The sequence below is a fragment of the Monodelphis domestica genome, chromosome 4 (assembly GCF_027887165.1).
Source record: "Monodelphis domestica isolate mMonDom1 chromosome 4, mMonDom1.pri, whole genome shotgun sequence".
In the NCBI taxonomy this organism is placed as follows: domain Eukaryota; kingdom Metazoa; phylum Chordata; class Mammalia; order Didelphimorphia; family Didelphidae; genus Monodelphis; species Monodelphis domestica.
The window spans coordinates 68,809,244-68,833,674 of record NC_077230.1 but is presented as its reverse complement, the minus strand read 5'-3'; positions in this window follow the sequence as shown (position 1 = coordinate 68,833,674).

Genomic DNA, 24,431 nt, shown 5'->3' with positions numbered 1-24,431 from the left:
AATACAGGCATTTTAAACAAACAATCTTTTGATGTGAGCAATGGTATCTTCTGCCAACACACTGAGTCCTAAATTTTATTTGGCCGCTTCTGTAATTCTATCCAGGAAACTAGTTGGTGTTTCATCCTGCTTTTGTTTTATATTTTCAAATTTTGATCATGCATTGGGAGGTCCAGAGTGCCTTTTCATTACTTTAGTTATTGATCTTCTGGCCGGCTTCATTTGTCTATAATCAGTAACAGAATTCATGTCCATATCCTCATAATCTTCTGGCCATGGGGTCAAAGGTGGATTATTCCTGATCTCTTCAATAAATTGGTTTCTCTCTCTCTCTTAGTAAGCAATTCCTCCATTAGCAAGAAAAAATAAGTATTGTCTGGGTCAAAGATTTTAATTGCCCTCTGCAATTCTTTTATGACCTTATTAGGATCATCAAAAAAGTGAGAGGTTCTATGCTTGATAGTTTCTAGGTCTTCAGGAGTGAATAATTTATGGGTCTTAATTTTAAATACTTCATCCTGAGTAACAACTGGTATATCTCTTAGAGGAAACAAATTAGTTTGGGTATTATTTAATTCTGCATTTTCTCTTCCTAATCTGGATAGTTTTTAAACATTTACTTCATTAACTTCCCTATCCATAACATTTTCCTGTAAATCATATTTAACACCAGTATTCTGTATCATTCCATCCTTCATACATTATTCTATAACTTCATTTTTTCTTCCATTAACAACATTTGTTTCATTTATGAATCTCTTGTCAGCCATTGTACAATTTCTCTTATTTTGTTTACAATTCCAAAAACCAGGATTCTGTATTTATATAACACCAACAAACATAAACTTAATAGAGGTACATAGGCAAAAATGGTTCTGAGTGTTAATGAGATAATCGGTTCCAATATCATGTAACACAAGTTTGGAAATGTTGTGAAAATACCATAAGATATATACAGGAAATAATCATAAAAATAATATTTATCATGCCTCCTGACATGATGCTATGTGTATAAATGAAAGTGTTATACAGGATAGTATACATGGTGTGAGTCTCCACCTTGAGTACTAATAGTAATAACCAAGAAAACAGAAAAAAAAGCAAAAAAAAATTCCCCTTAGCAATGTTCTTTTTACTCATTAACTTTTCCTTTTAAATTGTCTTTTTAAATTTTAAATCCCCCCTAGTGTCAATCAGTAAGTATTCTGTGTTTCAGCACCTTGGATAGCAACTAGATGCTACAAGAAAAAAATGGAATGCTGTACTCCAACTGTCAGGCCTACAGGTCCTTCTAACTACTCTGACCTAGGCCAATTTTTGCAGACTCGACATTCTGACTTGCCAACTGAAATCGTATATAGAACAATAAGCACACAAATAAATAAATATAACTGTTTATTTAAGCTAAGGGAAGGGAATTGGGAAGATCTGATTTTTACCCCCAAAGTCAGAGTACTAAACCCCACTACCCAATGATTTTTCTACCTATAAGTCTACTTTCTAAATTATACTAATTAACACTTAATTACTATATTAAATTAGGGAAGGACTTGTAGGTATAGGAACAAGGGCCAAAGGAAGTCTCACAGACTGATGTCCTCTTGGGTCTGGCAGAAGTCCCAGTAAAAATCAGCAGTAATACACAGTATCAGGAATGGGAGAAATGGGTTCCCTTACACAGTTCATGTGTGTGGAGTGGTAACCACTCTACTTCCAGAAGATTAAAACTTGTTTGAAGGAAAGTCCCAGTCTCCTGGGAGCTTAAAAGTCTCCTTCTCCAGAGAGCAAGTCCACAAACTCCCCTGTATCCTCCAGAGAAACAACTCTCTGCCAGAAACTGCCTTCTTCAGAGCTCTGGAATCTTGGCCCTGTGTCTGTCCTGTAGGATCTCCTGCTTTGCAGCAAAGAGCTAATCTTATATCCTTACAACATTTCTTAGTCTCCCTTAAATCCTTTTCCCATATTCTGTGGAATCTTTTCACCTGCCTGGTTCCACTCATGAGCCACCCTCTGCAAAAAAGCTTATCCCTATCTTTCTATTTCTTCAGTAAATTCTAAGCATTAAGCCTCCACTTTTTCAAGTTTTGCTTGGAAGTTTAGATCTAGTTGCTTTTTTTCACTGTTCCCTAAAATTAGTGAGCCAGTAACATTAAGTCTTTTTAAAAATTGCCACTACAATCTTCTGGAATTGGTAGATGAAGAATACTAGAAGAATCAGGAGAGGCAAATAAGATAGAGCCCTATGTAAAGTCATAGCAGTAATTGGTATTAAAGCTTGGAGCCCCCAAAAATCGGGTAGGTAATCTGGCATGATTACCGAAAAAGTGAGTTGTTTCACTTATAAAGATGTTAAGTTGTTAACTCAATTATCTCTGTCTGGATCAGGCTGGTAGGCCAGATTGGCCTCAGACCTAACTTTGAGATAAACACAATCTGACTTGGTTGACCTTTTCACTTTTCTTCTGTAGCTGACTTTCTATTACAATTCTTAACAAAAACTGAATCTTTAAAATCTTCTAGCATTAGGGCAAAGTAGCCTTAGATCAATATCACATGCAATTCTCTTGTTTCAGGAAGTGTCCTTTGTACCAACAATCTCTCACAAAATGTCCAACTTTATTGCAGAGATAACATCTCTGAGCTCCATATTTTCTTTCCCTAGGCACATACTGATTCCTAGGTTGCACCCATCTCAATGCTGCAACACCTTTCACCTCTTTTATTTCACTGTCTTTTGCTCAACTATTGGTCTCTTTAAATCATCTCTTTAAGTCTTCAATGATTATATACTTATCCTCATTATACTTATCTTTATCAGTAGCATAAACATAAGTAGCCTTTATTTTGAGCTCATCTAGACTCATCATTCAGCAGCCTCAGTTAAGGGATCCAAAAAACTAGCTGGAGTCTCATCAAAACTTTGTTTAACCTTTTCAAATCTAGACTACACAGCTGGTCTATGGGAATTTCTCTCCATGACTTCAATAACTGATCTCCTAGCCTGCTTCAAATTTCTATGATTTTGTACCAAGTTCAGGTCTATTTATTTGTAGTGTTCTGGCCACAGGGTCAATGAAGGATTGTTCCTAGTCTCTTCTATGAAATGATTTCTCTCATGCTTTGTTAATAATTCCTCCATCTGGAGAAAAAAATCAATATAATTTGGAGCATATATCCTGATTTCTCTTTTTAAATTCTCAGAGGACCTTGTTTGGTTCATTGAAAAATCTGGGAGCTCTACATTTTATGGTATCTAATTCTGTTGCAGAAAGTTACTTATGGGATTTTAGATGTAATACCTTATCAGGAGAAATAAATTGTGTATCTCTCAATGGAAACAAAGTAGCAGGATTTTTATTAAATCCCTCATTTTCCCTTTACAGCCTATTTGGTACTTCAGCCTTCACATCACTTCCCTCACCATTTGCACCTCCAAGCATAGTTACATTCATTAAGTCACAACCATTAATTTTACCATCAACCAGATTTTCTTGAAAACACTTCTCCTTTAAATTTATCTTTAACAGCATCATTACCATCATCTGCTTTAACTCTGAATCTCTAAACATCCACTTAGTAAAAGCTTTGATCTTATTCAGAGTTACAATAATTAGCCATCTACATTTATACACAATTGCTAAACACATTAATATTACTGGGAAATAAGAACAAACTCGCTGCATAGATAGCTCCATAAAAGGTTTCAACACATTTCAATCCAATAAAATATAACACCAATCCAAACCAAAGTAATTAAATACAGTATCTATAATACACACTTGTAAATAATTTCCATTATTCCCTGGATCATGGTTATAGTAATACAAGATTAATGGAGAAATAATAATGTATATACAATAGGTTGAGTGAAATTAGCTGCCATTTTATTTATTTATTTTTTAAACCTTTACCTTCTGTCTTGGAGTCAATAATGTATATTGGCTCCAAGGCAGAAGAGTGGTAAGGGCTAGGCAATGGGGGTCAAGTGACTTGCCCAGGGTCACTCAGCTGGGAAGTGTCTGAGGCCAGATTTGAACCTAGGACCTCCCATCTCTAGGCCTGGCTCTTAATCCACTGAGCTACCCAGCTGCCCCCTAGCTGCCACTTTAAAAAGAGAAAAAAAAAATTTTTTTTTCAACCAGAGATGTCACTTGGTTTCAGCACTTGGACAGAAGTGACTCTTTAACATTTAGGTGTCAATCAACCACACTTTGGACAGGTGTCTACTATAGCACAAGCTAAGTAGAACCTTCTGCCTTTGACAGATAAGTCAATAGAATTCCAAGGCTGCCAACTGCTAGCCATTTTATACTAGAAATCTCTTTTTAACCTTTCCCAAACCAATGAAAATTTGATCTACATGGCTCAGCCAACTGAAATAATTGTTTCTAAATGAAATCATTTTATCTAGGAAGATACCTGATGGCAATGGGATTTTAGTAGGTCAAGGAATGATTGTTTAGGACCAGTATCAGAAGGGCACAGGTTTGGGAAGGCCAACAGAATAAAGTTTACAGGATACCAGATGCTATTAAACAGGGTTTTTTTTTTTTAAAGATAAGGGAAGAAAGGAAGGGAATAGGGATGATCTATCTAAAGAATATAAATAAACCTCCCACCAAATCTAGTTGGTAGCTTCAGAGAGATGGTATTAGCACTGTTACCTCTCTATCTAAAAGTCCCAGTTCCTACAATAAAATACACTTCATTAACCCAAATCCCCTCTTAGATGGTGATAGAGGTAGTAAGGTTGGAAGGTAAGCAGGAATAGGACTCAAAGGGAAGGTATCACTGACAAATGACTTTAGGTGTCTCAAGCAGCTTTGTACGAATATCAGTCAGCATCAACAGGATACACAGGAACAGGTAATTGGTAAGATGGATTACAGGAAAGCCACAGGAGTGAGAATAGCTAATTCACCAGGTCCACCCTAAGATACTAGGCAAATTCAACCTTTGGCTTAACTGTATGTTAGAAGAAGACAGACCTGTCATTTCTCCAGAATTCTAGAACCTTCCTGCTTCTGCCTTTTCAGCAGCTCCTGCTCCTGCTTATTTCCTTATAACACTAGGTACTGTAAATTTTCTTCTTGCACTATGTTTTTATTAGCACTGTTCCCATTTCCACTATGACTTAGCTTTGTTTCTTTTTGTTCACAGATATCTGAACTATTATCTTTTTGCACTATAATTTCATTCTCAGTATTCTCTTTTGACTATTATATTGACTCTATCTGTAGTATTTTCCCCATTTCCTCTATCTCTTTTGACAAGGCTTTTCCTTTCTGCATCCCCCAAAATATGGCTTCATAACTGGGCTCCTTGTTTTACCCCTCCTGCTGCTATTGCTGAATATTTAGGATGAGCCCCTGAGTTTATATACTGTTGCATTGTTTTGAGACTGGACACTTGCTGCATTGATGCATTACTATACACATGAAAACAACACTATCCATACTCCTACTTAGTATTTTCTTGTCTATAACTCTGGCAACTTAGTCTATTCTGTTTCCAACCTCCCCTTGTGTTTCTGTTGTTATTATTATTCAGCTTATCTTTTAATCAGCATTCTCTTACAAAATGCCCAGGCTTGTTACAGAGGAAACATATCAATCGAGTATTTCTTTGTCTATTTGGAACATAATCTTGTCTAGACTAATAAGTTCTTAACATAGCCATTGTTTTCACCTGATCTATCTCACTATCTCTTAACTTCTTGTTTGCTTCCTTTAATGGAGACCTCCACTCTTGAACCAACTCATCCCTTTCCCCATTCTTTCTTCTCTCCTGAAAATATATATACAGCAGTTTTTCTCAGTCCTTCTAGTACCATAGCCTGCCATTCAGAACTTTGGAGTCTAAATAATTTCTAACATGTAGACAGCTGCCTTTCACAAACTACCTCCTGATGGGTTGCAAATTTTGTTCTGACAGATCCAAAAATCCGAATAAATCTTCCCCCATTTCTATTTGTCTATTCAGAAATGCGGAAAGATTTTCCCTCCATTCCTGATTTAACCTTTCAAATTTTCCCCAGGCATCTGATCTTTTTGAGGCAATTTGCATTGCTTCCAAAAGAGTATTCCTTGCCAGACCTAAAAATTTGAGATTATCAATATTAGATAATTCCAAATCCTGAGTGGACTGAGGCTATGATGTAAGATTGGGGTTGTCACTAGTCTCCTGCAAAAATTGCTCCTTTCCTCTCCTTGTAAAAAGATCTAAAAGCAAAAGGTCAGTATCTTCAAAGGTTGGATCATATAGCTGAATTGCTCTCCTGAACTCTCACACACTGGAGAGGGTCATCACAAAATTTCGGCATTATATTTTTCAGATGGTCCAAATCTGCAGCACTAAAAGGTTTGTGGGTTTTCATATGGATGATCCCTGCTTCTGGCTGGAAGCAAGTTAGATCACACAATGGGAGTAACCGAACAACAGCATCAGTAGCAGTTCCATCAATACCCTGATCTTTATCAGCCTTGCACTGAGTCTCATTATCTTTGTTGTTCTGCCTTATTAGCTTTCAGTGACTCAATTTCCCCAGTTAGTTTCTTTTACATCTTTTCCATACCTTCCTTCAATGCAAAAATCATTAGTTTTAAATCATTAGCTTCCTTTGCCATAGCCCTTTCCCCTAACATCATGCCTAAAATCCTTTTTCTAGCAACATAGATTTGTAGTAATGTGAAGACTAATCCCAATAATTCTGAGACATATGATAGTGCCCTATCCATCTCTGCCTTCAACCATTTAACACACCCATTTTATTTCATCAGGAATTAAATAAAATCTAGGATGGTAACAGTATGTAGTAACATATCATGATGCACTGCAGCCAACATACCCATCATTATAGCAATTTTATGGACCTTTGTCTTTATCAAGTCCTTTGTCAGAAAAACTGTTGTTTAAATCTTGCCCTTTAAATTCCCCCTCACCACTCAGAAATGGTGGTTTATTCTGATTGGTTAGCCTGGTTGCTAGGTAGATTTTAGAAACTTGGACTGGAACAGGAAAAACTTTTCATGATGGCCGCTTCTACTGTCATGGCTGGTCTGACTAGGTCCAAAACTTCAACTGATGACAAATGACTGTTAACTTCCAAAATACCTCCTAACTTTACTCAATTCAACCCTATGCTGGCTCAGCTAACTGTAAGATGGTACTTTTACCCTTACAAAAGGTTTGTAAAGTCTCAAGTTGTTTTAGTTATTCCTCCCTGGCCTAAGGGCAAGATGGCTACCCTCAGGCCTGGAGTTCTAACAAACTCCATCTGTCTTCTTTTAAACAACAGTAGATTTATTCAAGTTGGTAATTAGAAGTTATGGGAAGGATGGTGGGCTAGAAAGTTCCCTAAGCTTTTACAGTCTATCTGTCCCAGAACCCTTCTGATTTGCAAAGATCTCTTCAGTCATAAGTGTAGCTGGAGCTACACTGTCTTTCCTTTCTATCTCTTTTCCAATGTTTCTATCTAACTATCCAAGCTGTGCCCACCACCAAAAGTCTTTGATGAAGTACAAATCAAGTAGTTGGATTAGGAGCTAGTGACCAGACAGATCAGGTCACCACAAATTCAGGTCGATGATAGCAGAGATAAGGTAGCACACCGAAGATATCAAGATGGCATTTTGTAGTCTTCAAGGAGTTCAAAGATATCTCTGGGATAAAAAAAAAAATTGCTTGCTGGAGCTCACAGGACAACAGGCCTCAAAGTAGGAGGTTTGAGAACTGGAGCATAGAGAAAGCTCAGTCCAACAACTGTGACAGGCTCACTCCTCTCTAACTCCCCCTCCTCCTGGCAATCTGTTAACTGTACCAGCACAGTATTCCAAATTCTCCTCTTGCATTCTGTCCCTTGCCTTTCAACCAAATCTGTGTTTTCTCACTCAGCCACATACCACCTTTTCTACATTCTGATATTTCTGTCTTTCAGCTGGTAGGCCAGACTGGAAGGCCTCAGACCTGACTTTGAGATAAATGCAATCTGACTTGGTTTCAATATTACAAAAGGGTTTATTTTGAAGGGATTGAAACAAGGAAGGGAAGGAGGGCCAAAGGAAATTCCCTAAACTATAATTCACTAGATCTCCCCCCCCGAATACTGCGAATTCCTCATGGGACTCCCTTCTATTCTTCAAGCAGCCTATCTCTACTCTGTCTGTCTCTGAACCCCAATATTACTTTCTAGCTTTTCTGTCAAAGGCATCTCTAGAATAGTTTGGTAGAGAAATATGGTTCAAGATGCTTTGATAGGTTGGTGACAGAATGTCAAAGTCACCCTCAGGGCCTCCAGCCCAGAGGCTGAAGGGTTCCCTTGATAACAGACAGTTGATAACTTCTCAGATTGGCTTCTTCTCAGTAATTCAGTTATAAATTTGAAACATATATAACATATATAATCCAGTGAATAAAATCTTTCTTGTAGACCAAATGATGAGTTGAGAGGAACCTCAGAGGCAGAGAGTTCAATGGCTTCCCACAGAAAGTTAGTCCCCTCTGACAGGAAGTGATCTTTCTCTCAGCTCCAGAAAGACAGGAACCAAAGAGACACTTCCAGTACATTGGTCCTTCTTGTAAAAATCCCCAACATTCATTGGAACTTTATCCTTGGGTTCCTTTCATGAGCTGCATGAGCCAACCTGGATTGCAAAAGCAAGCTTGTGCACTTTGCACACTTTTCCCTTTTTCTCTATATTTTAATATTACCATACAGAAAAAAAGGTACCATTGTAATATAATACCAGATAGTCTCCATTGTGCTATGCTCAGGCACACTGGAGAAATAAACTTCCTGAGAAAAATGAATTTCCTTAGGGACACAATAGGAATAATTACCTTCCAATGTTATAACTACACTGCAGTCTGCTGAAAACTGCTTGCAAATATCTGTTTAATTGACAGCTGACTGGGAGATAGGTTCTAGAGCCTAACCCTAACTGCCTAGTAGGCGAGAGAGACCTTTGCTTTGTCTGTCTCCTCAATTACAGTTGGCCTGCTCTCAGGCTTCTAACTGCCACAGAAGCTCCCTTCTGTGAGCCATTCTAAATGGCTTCTGACCTTCAAAAAAACCTTCAAATCTCTAAGTTCTAGTCTTGCTCCAGCTCGCCAACAACAACAAAAAAAGAAGGTAGCTAATAAACCCAGAAGGCTAATAGGGAAACTCAAGTGGGTAGATGTAGTCTCCACTTAGAGAACTCCCTAGATACCCAGCCATGGTCTCCAGTATTCTAGCCCCCTGTTAGTGAGAGTAAAGCAGAATCACTTTCTCTCACTGAGCTTGTTGCGCAAAACCCCTTGGAGACAATGTTATATAAAGTCAGTATTTCTGTTTATTCAAAGAGAGGGTACAAACTGAGGATCAGAACAAGGTGTCCCTGACTCTAAGGGATCTAGCTATCCAATCCACAATTTATATCACTTGCAAAAGGGAGTCTTCTGGTCTTCAAGCTAATCTACCAGCTCCCCATTTCTACCTAGATGTTCCCCCCAAAGAGCTGGCTAATCTGCCTATCTTTGACCCTCAGTAGTTGGTTCGATTGAATTTGTTATGATTATATGAAGGACTGAAAGAGGAGAAGGGAAGGAGAGATGATGAAGAGGGGAGAGAGATGACCGGATCTGGGAGAAAATCTGTATAGCTCTCCCTCTCCCTCACTCCTAAAACATACAAGAGGGGTATCCCTGTGAAGGTGTTGTGACAGGGATGGACAGGGCCCATGTCCCAGTAAGTGGACCTCTATGGGTTAAAGTGTAGGCTTTCCCCCAGGACTTTGCTGGTGCCTGGGATGCAAGAAGCCTCCTCTGAACACACAGACCTGTCAGGCAGGCTGAATGGCTTTTGCTCTGGATTTTGCTTTACCAGAGTTGAATAGACAGCCTATCCCAGTTCCTTCTTCCTCTCCTTTTAACTTTCTTCCTTATGTTCTATGGCAACTTTGTTCTGACATCATTTTCCTCAGAAAAGGGATAGTTTACTTTATCAGGAAACAAGGGAAGGTTTGCTCAGAAGGATCAGGAAACCTTAAAGCTCTATCCAAGCAATTTGTCTCCACTCTGTACAGTTGAGTCAAATGGCTCAGGCTTCTGCGTTTCTTCCTTTGTCTCTAATTTCTCTACTAGCCTATACTAAAACAGGTTACTAGTGTCATTCTTGGGAAGGCAACAGGTCGAGACAGGTCTTTGGGGTTACCCCCCTGAGGTTCAGGGATTGATGCACCTCAACAGCAGTTGATGGAATCTCTGCTACCTTATTCGATGATCCAGTGATGTCAGGGATTTTTCTGTCTTCCAGGGCAATGGGAAATTGAGGCAAGACTCCAGTACCACCATTTTGGGGTCCCGAGCTCAGGTCCTTTGCTCCAGTTTCTCTAGAGTCCACCAAGCCAAAGACCACCTCCAAAGTTCTGTCTCCCACAAGCCCCTTTGCTCCTCTCACTGCCACTCTTGTCCCTCCTCCCAACATTCCAAAATGCTTCCTCTGTGCCAGTTTCCTTCCTACAATTTCAAAAGCTGTCTCCCAAACCCGTTATGATTGCTCTCAAAAAGGCTAAGTCCACTCCAGTGGGTCTGACCCCTGAGGTAAAACCTCAAAGCCAAACTGACAGGATTTTAGACAAAACCTGGAAAGTTGATAAAAACACAGTAGATATAGGCAGATCCTTTGCTAGATGTTCCCCAGTCAAATAGAGAACCTCCTCAGTGTAATAGATAATAATGAGGGGGTATATTTGGTTGTTAATGATAACTAACAGATCAGGCAGTTATCTCTTCTCTATTTTCCCTCCTCCCACTATACCTCCCTTCTTCCCTTTTCTTCCCTCTCTCCCAACCTCCCTCTTCTTCAGCCTCTTTAGCTCCACCCCCACCCCCTTTCTTCTTCCTACTAAATCACTCAAGGTGAGTTTGTGTCTCAAATGAAAATACTTTTTCTCTTCTTTATCTTAAGCAAGGGGTTTATTTAGGTAAGACAGGAAAAGATAGAGAATGGAGGTAAGAGGGTTGGGGATTTCCCTAACTCTCCAAGTAAACCTTAGGCTGGAGTATATTGGGATAGAGTTCAAATTGAGAGGAATGATTGATAGGTCTGGCAGTTCAGTCACCATCATAAACAGAGTAAGTCAAAGAGATGTCTCTGGACTATTATCCTTCCTTTTCTTCTGCCTCCAAAGTCACCAGGCCACCTTCAGCTTGATTTCCAAAGTCCAAGAGAAAATCAGCTCCTTCTTCCCTGGTATAAGACAACCAGAATCAGCAAGGTAACAAGAATTCAGCCAGCAATTGGTTTGGCTCCAAACTATCTTTCCCAGTAACATTCCAAATCAAAATCTTCATTTGACTGACAGGTGCTCCCATCTCAGCTGCTACAAATCATTCTCAATTTCTCTCTTCCACACCAGATGATTTTAGGGTTTTTCCTTCTCCACAGACAGACTGAGATAACCAAACTCTGACAATCCAACCTTTCCGCTTCCCTTCAGGACAGGAAGAGCACCTTCCCTTCCACAGGAAGTCGCTCACTCTAACGGTTGTCCCTTCCAAATTGTTCTTCCTTTGCCACCTGCCTGCTAAAATCCTTTCTCTAGAGCTTCTAGCATGTGCCTTAAAGACAACCTTCCACTTCTCTTAAATCTTATCCTTATCTCAATCCTTTTCCTATTACACCTAGTAAATGAGCAATGTCCTCAAATTATTCCTAGTTTTACTTTTCATAGCAGAGACTGAAATAGGTGAATAGTCTGGATGGTTATTGTAGTTGATGGTGAGATTCCAAATTTTCGTTGGTTCCCTGATACTCACTGGAAAGGGCTTGTGAGCCTCCTCACAGGGCCAGCACGCTGCTCAGACTCCCAGACAGATTTTCAAACAGGACAAGGTTTTATTTAAACATAGTAAGATGGATGGGAAAGATTAAGAAATAGGTTTCCCTAAATTTAAGGGTTCTAGCTAAATTCCCACCACTACAATCCCCTCATGGGTATTTCCTCATTTGTCTTCAAGCTTCTTAGATCCCTACTCATTCTGTCTAAAATTCCTGGCTATCTGACTACCTGATGCTATTAATTCTCCCAGGTAACTTCTGGTAAGATATAAAGTCCTTCAGAGTAGTTTTGGGGTGAACCTTTTATGTTAGGGTTCAACCCTATCAGGGTTGGGCCTGCCATGGCTTCAGGCCTTCCCACAACAGACAGTTTACTCGCTTTGTGGAAGTGAGAAATTGGGAATGGTTTGCAGCAGGAGCTGAGTAGCTGGGACTCATGACCTGTCATTCAAAAAACATTCTGTTTGGAAACTGACCAGAAGAAACTGTTGGAAGAAGGGGATCAGATCAACTGAAGTCTGAAGTCTTTGGCTTTGAAGACAGAAAAGTCAGGACTCTCTTGGCTTTGGAGACAGAAAGAAGTCTGTTGTCTTTTTGGCTTTTGGAGACAGAAAGGAGAAGGGTCTCTTGGCTTTGAGACAGAAAGAAAGAAGGACAAAAGTCCAGCTCTCTCTGATTTCTCAGCTGTGATATAGTGACTGAATTTCCAGACCTATCAGCCCATTTTCCCAAATTGAGCTATATTTCACCATCCTCCAACCTAAAACTTATTCTAGTATTAGGGAAACTCCAAACCCTGTTTCCTTCCATTTCTTATCTCATTTCTTCCCAATAAATAACTTATTTAATTTAGAGAAGAGAAAGAGTATTTTATTTGAGATAGCATCAGGAAGGGGAGGGAAGAAGGGAGGAAGGGAGAAAGGAAGAAGATTAACACCCCTGATCTTTAGTTATCATTTACCATTCAAATAATCCGTTATTATAGCTTGCAGGCACTGATCTTCAAAACAACATGGAACTCACTCTCAACTTTTGGATCTCAAGGAATGATGAATTTCTTCAAACAGGGATATTATTGTTGTTCAGGGATAGGAAACCAAAAACCCCTCCTTGGCTCACAGAAGTAGTGGGTGAGGGGAAGTATCAGCTCCTAATTGTGAAATAGTTTAATTGTTTGTGATAAAAGGATTGGATTAGTGCTGAATCTGGTTTTATCTGGTAACAGGCTGTAGGCCCAGATGGTAGGCCTCAATTCCAGTATGATGGTTTGAGATGCAATCTGACTTCAGCTTCTTGATAATATAAAAACAATAATTTGGTTTATTTACCTTCTTTAACTCAGGAATGGATAGAGGACCAGGGAAAAGGTGACCCTATTTTTTTCCTCTAAATCTCCTCCCCAAAATCTACAGATTCCTTACTGAGTCCCCTTCTTGATTTTGATGCTACCTCAATTATACTCTCTCACTTAAAAAAAAATCTTCCTATCTAATTTTCTGATCTAACTGGTCCTCAAAATCAATACTTGACAAGTTATAGTTCATTAGTAGCAGATAGGGTGAGTTAACTGAGGAATTCACCTTTTTGGGGCCTGTGAAGACTAAAATTAACTCTCCCCTGATTATAACAATGAAAATACTTAACTCTCCCCTGATTGTGAAGATTAAATTGTAACCCCTGCCAATTTTAAAACATGGTACTTAAAGTTGAGTGGGAGATCTGCCTATTTTTTAGATTTAATGCCCCAAAGTGTAAACACCCTACTTAAAAGTTAAGTATGAAGATTTGTGCATTTAGATCTAATCACCAAAAGTGCAAACATCCCACTTAATCATAAAGTGGGAGGTCTGTGACCCACATGTGCAATAGTGGATGACAAATCAGAATTGACTAACTGCCTTCTTGGCAGTCCTAGAGCAGAGTGTCAACTGTGATTGGTAGTAGAATTAGGGGAAGGCATAGGAAGTGATGCAAGAGAAAATGTCTTTAAAAGGAGCTGTTACTTTCTGTGAGGATTAAACTCTTCATGCTTTTCAGTTGAGGCTGGTGAAGAGGGATAGAAGGATTTGCTGACTGAATTGACACATGGTGAGTGAAAAAGCTGAATCTTAACTGCTGACTTTTCTCTGAAGAGACCAGCCTAAGGAAAGACCTATCCTCTTGAGAAACACTTCCAGGGTTCTTGGCTTTGCAGAGGCCAGTTGAAACAAATTCTCCCTGCTCAGAGGGGTGGGAATAAATTACTTAATGCCTAGGCTAGATATCTTACCCTATCCACTCTCTGATTTTCTTCTTCATTCTTTCTATATTTTGTAAATAAATCTCTTTGGAATTAACTAAATTCCTGGTGACTACTCTTAAATATTCAAGTCCAACCCTTTAAAAAATAACTCTTCCCCCACCCACTTACATCCCTGAGTCAAAATGCCTGGGGCCTCACTCTCACAGACAGCTCGCTGGGATCTGGTAGGGTTCTTCTTAGTGCGTACAAAATCCCTTATGGTACCCAATCTTAGGAACTCAATTGATGACTACAGTGAAGACAAGGTAGACAGGATATCTCATTCGATGACTTGATGGCTGTGTGACTGGATCACAGAAAACAGGAACCAATGTCTTCCAAAGAAACTTTCCTCTTGGTCAGACCAATGTCAGGAAGTGGTCTCTTCAAACTCCTTGAAGAGCCAGGAATACTCTCCCCTAACTGTTTCTGTGAGTTTCCTTTTCCATCTTCCTCACACTCTGGAATCTCTCTTTTACTTGTGTGTGTGTGCCAGGCCCTCTTTTGCAAAGTCTTGAACCAGACTTTTGCAAAAGCTACTACCTGTCTTTTCTCTCTCTTACAACCATCACAGCAAGGAAGTCAAAGAGACCTTCAGTCAGTCCTTCATCCATTCCCCTTGTTCCAGAATTAAATTTCTGCAGTTGCAGAACATGCGGTCAGGTCCAGCACTGCAAAATCCTCTGCAAAAATTCTCTGTTGCACTCTCTGCAAAATCCTCTGTTTCCTGTTTGCACCCCATTTTTCTCCTTCCGTCATTACAAGATCAATCCTTGTCTTGCTCAGCTGCCAAAATTTCTAATCAGGGTTAATTCTATGTTTTAACTGTAACCTTGAAAATAGATGTGTAACTATAATCATAATTACTAGCTTTGCTAATTATTTTTCCTGTTGTAGATATTAGATAATATTTAAGTTTTTTTGTTTTTTGTGTTTAAAAGAACAGGCTCAAATCACTTACAACTTTATTGTATTTTTCTTGAATTCCTTCTTATTCCAGAGATATGAAAATTTAAGATAGTCTTTAATTCAAGGTGGTTATAATTAGGGTGGTATATTTTAAAATTTATAAGTATAGACCTTTTAGTTATATTTTGATCCATTGGAACTTCAATTCATGATATGAACTAGTAACTGGGCAGACATAGATAAAACATATCACTGATCACAGTATATTTTAGTATATCATTTCCTTGTGGTAATCCTGAGGTTCTGTGAAGTAACACGAAAAGCAGTGACCTTGTTGGTAAACTGGGATGTATACTAAGAAAAGTTTCTTAACTTATCACAGATTGGATTGTGACACTCTGGCTGAATTGCAATTTAAAGTGGAGAAATGAAGGGGAGTCTCTCTGATCTCCTCTCTAACTAATATAGAGGGGGGTGAACAGTGTTTGATCCACGGGATGGATATATTTCTCCAGTAAGAAGTTAAAGGGGAATATGAAGGAAAGGAATGTGGGGGAAACTGAATGGTTGAGGCAAGATGGCAGCCTCTCTCCCTTCCTCAAGGTTAGCTGACCTCAGAACTTTAGATTACTTTAGAGACAGACAGAATAAATCTGTCTACCTCTCTTCCCAAGGATACTCCACAAACTATATCCTTGAGTCTTGAATGTGGGCTCATCTTCTGGGAAAGAAATTATATCCCCTCAGTCCTTTCAGGAGTAAGGACTTTGTTTTTAAACCCTTTCTTATAGAGTACTGTGACAAGCCAGATCTTTGCTTGTCATAGATGAAATAGGATTCACCCTTGATCTAGTTCACAATTTACCTAGTACACAATTTACACAACTTCTATCTTGTAAAAACAAAACAAAAACAAACCCTGACCATTCTCAAAATCTGACATCAACTAGAAGATTCATTTGAAGAGATGGGAAATGGAAGGGTTGGAGGGATAAGGCAGAAGGATGGAGGGTAAGGAAATGCACTAATAATTATATTCTACAGTAGTTGGAATTCAAGAGGTCCTTTGGGCTAGAGGCTTCTGTGCCTCCAGCCTTTTCCCAACAGATTGTTTCTTATATCTCTACACTACAATAACTTAAACCTAAATCTCTATCATCTATCCAAGGCAAGACAAAGGGGGAGACCCAAAGGGAGAGGGCAGATTGGCTCTGGTCAAAGAGTCCAATTAAGCTCCCTCTCAGTCTTGAGTAGCTGTAGTCAAGTCAAGGGGGGTTGTGAAGGATTTCTCGCTGAAGACAGGTCCTCAGCAAGTAGGAAATCAGGTTCTTTCTCCCTCCTGTGGTTTCAGATATCCTCTGACCTTCAGGAAAAAGCTCCTTTCAGTCTCCTTCCAAAGCTGGAAGTGTTCGGTTGGTCAGAATCCTTTCAGCTCTCAGTTCTTTTCCCCAGAATCCTCTTATTCCCTCTCCACTGTTCCTCAGCCAGCTGCCCCCACCAAGCTCAATCTTCATACCACAGCAGGATTCTATATAGGGTCTCTTTTCCTTCCTTTACATCAGGAAGAATCATTTTGTAGCTTTAGGCTTGCACCTAGCCCACATACATTTCTTCTTCAGGCTCTCTATCCTTGCCATTCTGTAGTTGAAATTCCAGTATTTAAAATGCAATGTAGAAGAGTCAGTTCCACAACATCGAAATTTAAAAACCACTGAAATGGATTACAGTCCTTTTCCATTCTTAGTACTTCTCAATTCTTAGTAGTTGGAGAGGCACAATAATAGCTTTTTATAGTTATCAAGATACTGAGGAATTGATAGTAAGAAATTGGAGGTTTCTCACTTTGGAAAGTTTCTTTCAAAAAAGTGGGTTGGGATGCAATTCAGTGATAAGTCCTTGTTATATCTTTCAGATGTATGTTTATTTTCATAGACTCTATGCTATCCTAAATATCAAATTCACTGGATATGAGCTGAAATTTTCTCTCTTCGGGGCAATGGCTTTTTGGTTTTCAAATCAATAATCATATCACTTCAAAAGCATTTCATTATGTTTTTGGCAATATTTGTATGTCTCCATTAAAACTGTGATTGAAATTGTGTTTCCATCAGGCATTTTGTAGTAGTGTTTATTTATAAAAGTGCTGACTTGAAGGTAGATGTTAAGTTTATAGATAATACACCAGATAAATGGTACTGAGATATTGAAGAGAAAATTAAATGCTTTATAGAAAGAGAACATGTCAGAAGTTCATATGAAGTTTAATGTTCTTTTTTCAGGAAAAGTTTTATAAAACAGATTGGCTTGATCGAGCTAGTTCAATCAGTGACTAGAATTTTTCCTTTTCTGGATATTTTTTTTTTACCCAACCAAATAACATCTAAATTCATTTTATATTATCTCATGCTTCTTCCTGAAATCTTGTTTCCTACAGAGGGAAGAAGAAGAGTATGATAAAATCTCCTCACTTCACCTCAAATCTTCAAAGCTTTATTTGAATTTGAAATAGCAACAATATTACTTAGAAAATTAAAGAGTTTTTTTGGTCTTCCTGAGGTCATTGTTTTTTGTATAATAATAATAATAATAATGTATTATTAGGATGTTTCCATCAATGTAATTTATCCCTATACCATATAAGTCAGCAGATCTACATAATTTTAAACATGCAGGTGAATTTTTTAAATACTAGAAAAATTTATAAACTTTAAAACTAAACCTACAATCAAAACTAGAATTAAGAACATGGATTTAGTTCACTCTTTTTTTCCCCATTTGAATAAGTTTATTTAGTCAATTTAGAACATTATTCCTTGGTTACAATAATCACATTATTTCCCTCCCTCCCCTCCACCCACTCTTTCTGCAGCCACACACAATTTCATTGGGTATTACTTGTGTCCTTGATCAGAACCTATTTCCATGTTGTTCATGTTTGCACTAGGATGATAATTCAGAGTCTACATCCCCAGTCATATCCCTTCAACCCATGTATTCAAGCAGTTGTTTTTCTTTGGTGTTTTTACTCCCACAATTTTACCTCTGAATGTGGATAGTGTTCTTTCTTGTAGGTTCCTCCAAGTTGTTCAGGCTCATTGCATTGCCACTAATGGAGAAGGCCATTACATTTGATTACACCACAGTGTATCAGTCTCTGTGGACAATGTTCTCCTGGTTCTGCTCCTTTTGCTCTGCATCACTTCCTGGAGGTTGGTCGAGTCCCCATGGAATTCCTCCACTTTATTATTCCTTTGAGCACAATAGTGTTACATCACAAACATATACCACAATTTGTTCAGCCATTCTCCAATTGAAGGGCATCCCCTCATTTTCCATTTTTTTGCCACCACAAAGAGCGCAGCTATGAATATTCTTGTACATGTCTTTTTCCTTATTATCTCTTTGGGGGTACAAACCCAGCAGTGCTATGGCTGTATCAAAGGGCAGACAATCTTTTATTGTCCTTTGGGCATAGTTCCAAATTGCCCTCCAGAATGGTTGGATCAATTCACAATTCTACCAGTAATGCATTAATGTCCCAACTTTGCCACATCCTCTCCAGCATTTATTAATTTCCTTTGCTATCATATTAGCCAATCTGCTAAGTGTGAGGTGATACCTCAGAGTTGTTTTGATTTGCATCTCTCTGATTATAGGAGATTTAGAACACTTTTCATGTGTTTATTAATAGTTTTGATTTCTTTAACTGAAAAGTGCCTATTCATGTCCCCTGACCATTTTTCAATTGGAGAAAGGCTTGATTTTTTATACAACTGGTTTAGCTCCTTATAAATTTGAGTAATTAGACCTTTGTCAGAGGTTTTTGTTATGAAGATTATTTCCCAATTTGTTGCTTCCCTTCTAATTTTGGATGCATTAGTTTTGTTTGTACAAAACCTTTTTAATTTGATGTAATCAAATGTATTGCTTTTACATTTTGTGGTTTTTTCCTAGCTCTTGTTTGGTTTTAAAGTCTTTCTTTTCCCAATGATCTGACAAGCATACTATTCTGTATTCACCTAATTTGCTTATAGTTTCCTTCTTGATATTCAGGTCATTCACCCATTCTGAGTTTATCTTCATGTAGGTGTGAGATGTTGATCCAAACCTAATCTCTTCCATCCTGCCTTCCAATTTTCCCAGCAGTCTTTTTAATCAAAAAGTGGGTTTTGGTCCCCAAAACTGGGATCTTTGGGTTTGTCATAGATTGTCTTGCTGAGGTCATTTACCCCGTCTATTCCATTGATCTTCTTAGCCAGTACCAAATTGTTTTGATAACCACTGCTTTGTAATATAGTTTGAGATCTGGGACTTCAGGCCACCTTCCTTTGCATTTTTTTTTTCATGATTTCCCTGGATATCCTTGATCTTTTGTTCTTCCAAATGAACTTTGTTATGTTTTTTTCTAATTCAGTAAAAAAGTTTTTTGGTAGTTCAATGGGTATGGCACTAAATAAGTAAATTAATTTGGGTAGGATTGTCATTTTTATTATGTTAGCTCGTCCCACCCATGAGCAATCAATGTTTTTCCAATTGTTTAGATCTAGTTTTAATTGTGTGGAGAGTGTTTTGTAGTTGTGTTCATATAGTTCCTGTGTTTGTCTCAGAAGAAAGATTCCTAAGTATTTTATATTGTCTAGGGTGATTTTGAATGGAATTTCTCTTTCTAATTCTTGCTGCTGAAATGGGTTGGAGATAAATAGAAATGCTGATGACTTATATGGGTTTATTTTGTATCCTGCTACTTTGCTAAAGTTGTTGATTATTTCCACTAGCTTTTTAATTAATTCTCTAGGATGCTTTACATAGACCATCATATCATATGCAAAGAGTGATAGCTTGGTCTCTTCATTGCCAATTTTAATACCTTCAACTTCTTTTTCTTCTCTAATTGCTACTACTAGTGTTTCTAGTACAATGTTAAATAATAAAGGTGATAATGTGCATCTTTGTTTAACTCCTGATCTTATTGGGAATGAATCTAGTTTATGCCCATTGCAGATGATGTTGGCTGATGGTTTTAGATAGATACTGTTTATTATTTTTAGGAACGACCCTTCTATTCCTATACTTTCTAGTGTTTTTAATAGGAATGAATGTTGTATTTTGTCAAAGGCTTTTTCTGCATCTATTGAGATAATCATGTGATTTTTGTTGGTTTGTTTGTTGATAATGGTCAATTATGTGGATGGTTTTCCTGATATTGGACAATCCTTGAAATTCTGGTATAAATCCCACCTGATCATAGTGAATAACCCTTGTGATGACTTGCTGGAGTCTTTTTGCTAGTATCCTAATAAAGATTTTTGCATCTATGTTCATTAAGGAGATTGCTCTGTAGTTTTCTTTCTCTGTTTTTGACCTGCCTGGCTTTGGAATCAGTACCATATTTGTATCATAAAAGGAATTTGGTAGAACTCCCTCTTTGCTTATTATGTCAAATAGTTTCTATAATATTGGGATTAGTTGTTCTTTGAATATTTGATAGAATTCACTTGTGAATCCATCAGGCCCTGGGAATTTTTTTTAGGCAGTTCTTTGATGCCCTGTTCAATTTCTTTTTCTGATATGGGATTATTTAAGAATTCTATTTCTTCATCTGTTAATCTAGGCAATTTATATTTTGTAAATGTTCATCCATATCACCTAGATTGGCATATTTATTGCCAAATAATTGGGCAAAATAGTTTTTAATGATTGCCTTACTTTCCACTTCATTGGAGGTGAGCTCTCCCTTTTTATCTATGATACTCTTAATTTGTTTTTCTTCTTTCCTTTTTTTAATTAGATTGACAAGTACTTTGTCTATTTTGTTTTTTTTCCCCAAAATACCAGTTTCTAGTCTTATTTATTAGTTCAATAGTTCTATCACTTTTGATTTTATTAATTTCTCCCTTTCATTTTTAGGATCTCTAATTTGGTTGTCTTCTAGGAGTTTTTAATTTGTTTGCTTTCAAGTTTTTTTGATTTGCATGTCCAATTCATTGACCTCTGCCCTCCTTAATTTGTCAATATATGAGGTCAAGGATATAAGTTTTCCCCTGAGTACTGCTTTGACTGCATCCCATAGAGTTGGAAAGGATATCTCATCATTGTCATTTTCTTTGATGAAATTATCATTTCTATATTTTGTTCTCTAACAGATTTTGGAGAATCATAACATTTAATTTCCAATTAATTTTTGATTTGGCTCTCTATGTACCCTTACTGATCATTATTTTTATTGCCTTATAATCTGAAAAGGTTGCATTTATTATTTCTGCTTTTCTGCATTTGTTTGCCATGTTTTTATGACCTAGTATATGGTCAATCTTTTGGAATGTACCATGTATTGCTAAAAAGAAGATGTATTCCTTTTTGTCCTATTTATTTTTCTCCATATATCTATTATCTCTAATTTTTCTAAGATTTCATTCACATCTTTTACCTCTTATTTATTTTTTTATTTAATTTATCTTAATTTGATTGTGGTAGGTTCAGGTCTCCCAATAATATAGTTTTACTATCTATTTCCTCCTTTAATTTGACTAGTTTCTCCTTTATAAATTTGGATGTTATACCATTTGGTGCATACATGTTGATTAGTGTTATACCCTCATTGTCTATACTCCCTTTTATCAGGTTTTTGTGTTTACCTTCACTATCCCTTTTAATAAGGTCTATTTTTACTTTGGCTTTGTCAGATATCATGATTTCAACTCCTGCCTTCTTTCTATCAGTTGAGGCCCAATAATTCTTGCTCCAACCTTTAATTCTGTCCTTGTGAGTATCTATCTGCCTCAAGTGTGTTTCTTGTAGACAACATATGGTAGGACTTGGGATTCTAATCCACTCTCCTATTCATCTACATTTTATGGGTGAGTTCATCCCATTTACGTTCAAAGTTATGATTGTCACTTGTGAATTCCCTAGCATTTTGATATCCTCTCCTAGTTCTGTCCTTTCTTCTTTTGATATATCCCTTTAAACCAGTTTACTTTTAATCAATCTCTCTTAATATGCTTCCCTTTCTGATCCCTCCCTTTTTGTTCCCTTCTTGTTTTTTTAGAGTTTGCTAAGTTCCAACCCCCCCTCCATTTCTTTCCCTCCCTTTTTGAACTCCCCTCCCTACCACCATTTTCCCTTCTCACTTACCCTCACTACCACTGTAGGATAAGATAGAATTCAAGATCCCAATGGATCTAGATGCTCTTCCCTCTCAGAATTTATTTCACTGAGATTAAGTTTAAAGTATTACCTATTAGCAGTCTCTTCCTCTCCTTCTTATAAGAGTATTCTTCCCCTTCCCTTCACATGTCTAACTTTGTGTGATAAAAATTATCCTATTTATTTTATTTCTTCAAGTATCTATTGGTACCATCTTTGATTCCCCCCAACCCTTTTTCTTTTATTGCATATCACCTTATAGCTCTTAATGCCCTAATCTTTTCCTATGAGTGATTCTTCTAGTTACAATAATAATGAATACAATTTTTGAGAGTTACAAATAACATTTTCCCCATATATTAATACATATAGTTTCATCTAGTTGTATCCCTTAAAGAAGAGAGTTTAAATAAAAAAAAACATTTTTTCTCCTTTTCCCTCTCATATTTACCTTTTCATGTTTCTCTTGATCTTTGTCTTTGGATATCAAACTTTTCACTTAGTTCTGGTGTTTTCCCTACAAATACTTGGAAATCTTCTATTTTATTGAATGCCCATGCTTGCCCCTGGAAGTATGTAGTCAGTTTTGATAGATAGGTGATCCTTGGTTGAAGACCTAGTTCTCTTGCCTTTCTGAAAATCATATTCCAGGTCTTGTGGTCTTTTAGTGTGGAAGTTGCCAGGTCTTGTGTGATCCTGTTTGGTGCTCCTTGGTATCTGAATTGTCTCTTTTTGGCTTCTTGTAGAATTTTATACTTAGCTTGAAAGCTTTGGAATTTGGCAATTACATTCCTGGGACTTGTCTTTTGGGGATTTAGTCTAGAGGGTGTTCTATGAACTCTTTCAATGTCTATTTCCCCCCTTGTTCAAGAACATCAGGGCAATTTTCTTGATCATGTCTTGTAGTATGATGTTAAGATTTCTGTTTATTTCTGGATTTTCAGGTAGACCAATGATTCTCAAATTGTCTCATCGTGATCTATTTTCTTGATCTGTCATATTGTCATTGAGATATTTTATGTTTTCTTCTATTTGTCAGTCTTTTGACTTTGCTCTATTAATTTTTGCTGTTCTGCAGGATCATTGGTTTCTAGTTGCCCAAATGTGGTCCTTAAGACCTGGTTTTCTACTATAATCTTTTGGTTTTCTGCTTTAATCTTTTGAATTTCCTTTTCGGTTTGGCCTATCCCAATTTTTGTGGCTTCCAGCTGTTTCTCTACTTGGAAGTTCTTGTCCCTCAAATTGTTGTTTTCTCTTTGAACTATTTCCCACTTTTCTTGTCAAAAGACTTCCATCTTTTGAATAAGCTCCAATTTAAGTTCAAGAGCTTGTGGACAATTTACGTTTTTTTGAAGGTTTTGACATGGTTTGAATTTCCTCCTGTATTTCCTCTGTAGGCTGGGTTTTTCCTCCATAAAATTTTTTGAGAGTCAATGCCTTTTTTTTGTAGTGGAAGGAGTTTGAGGCTCCTGGGCACAATTTGCCATCACTATGGGGATTTTTCCTTCCCTTTTTAGTCAGAAATCTGAGTGAGATTGGCAGACTCTCTGTGTATGGAGTCAAGGAGCAAGGATTTTGCATGAGGCAAGCTCTCAAATCTCAGCAGATTCTGCTCTTTGTTGCTCTTCTCTGTGCCTCCTTGTTGAGAGTGTCCATGGTCTGTGCTCCCTAGCCTGCTGGGGTTTGTCCATGTGTAACTGCTCTCACGGGTAGGTCCTCAGTACTTTTAGTCTTCTCCCAAGGACTTAGAGGTGCCTCTTGCTCCCTCCAGAGGTTTCCCTCACTCACTTGCTGATTCTGGTACTTGCTGGCTCTGCCTCTGCCTCCGTAGGTGGGGTGGTGGAGGCTAGATCAGCTCACGCTTGGGTGGGAGCTTTTTTACCCCCTTATAGTGCGGATATGCCCAAATCCCAGGTACCTTCAATGTTGCGCCCTACTGTAGAGTCCCTTTGTTCTTATGAAAATGGTTTTTTGGGTCCTTTGAGGTAGTTGATATCGGTGGGTCTGAGGAGAGGAAGCATCCCGTGTCTAGACTGCCACCAGACTTACCCAGAAGACTTAATTTTCAGCTTTTTTGATCAGACTCCTTTCCAACTTCTTCATGCAAGATGCTAAACTCGTTCACAAGTTTTTCAAGACTGATCAGTAGCAAAACCAAGAGCAACCATCCTCTGAGTCTCTCTCCCAGAAGTGGTTGTTGGTTTTTCAACTGACACTCCTAAGGCACCCTACAAAATTATCTTCCTCTGACATCATCAAGGTTCTATGAAAATT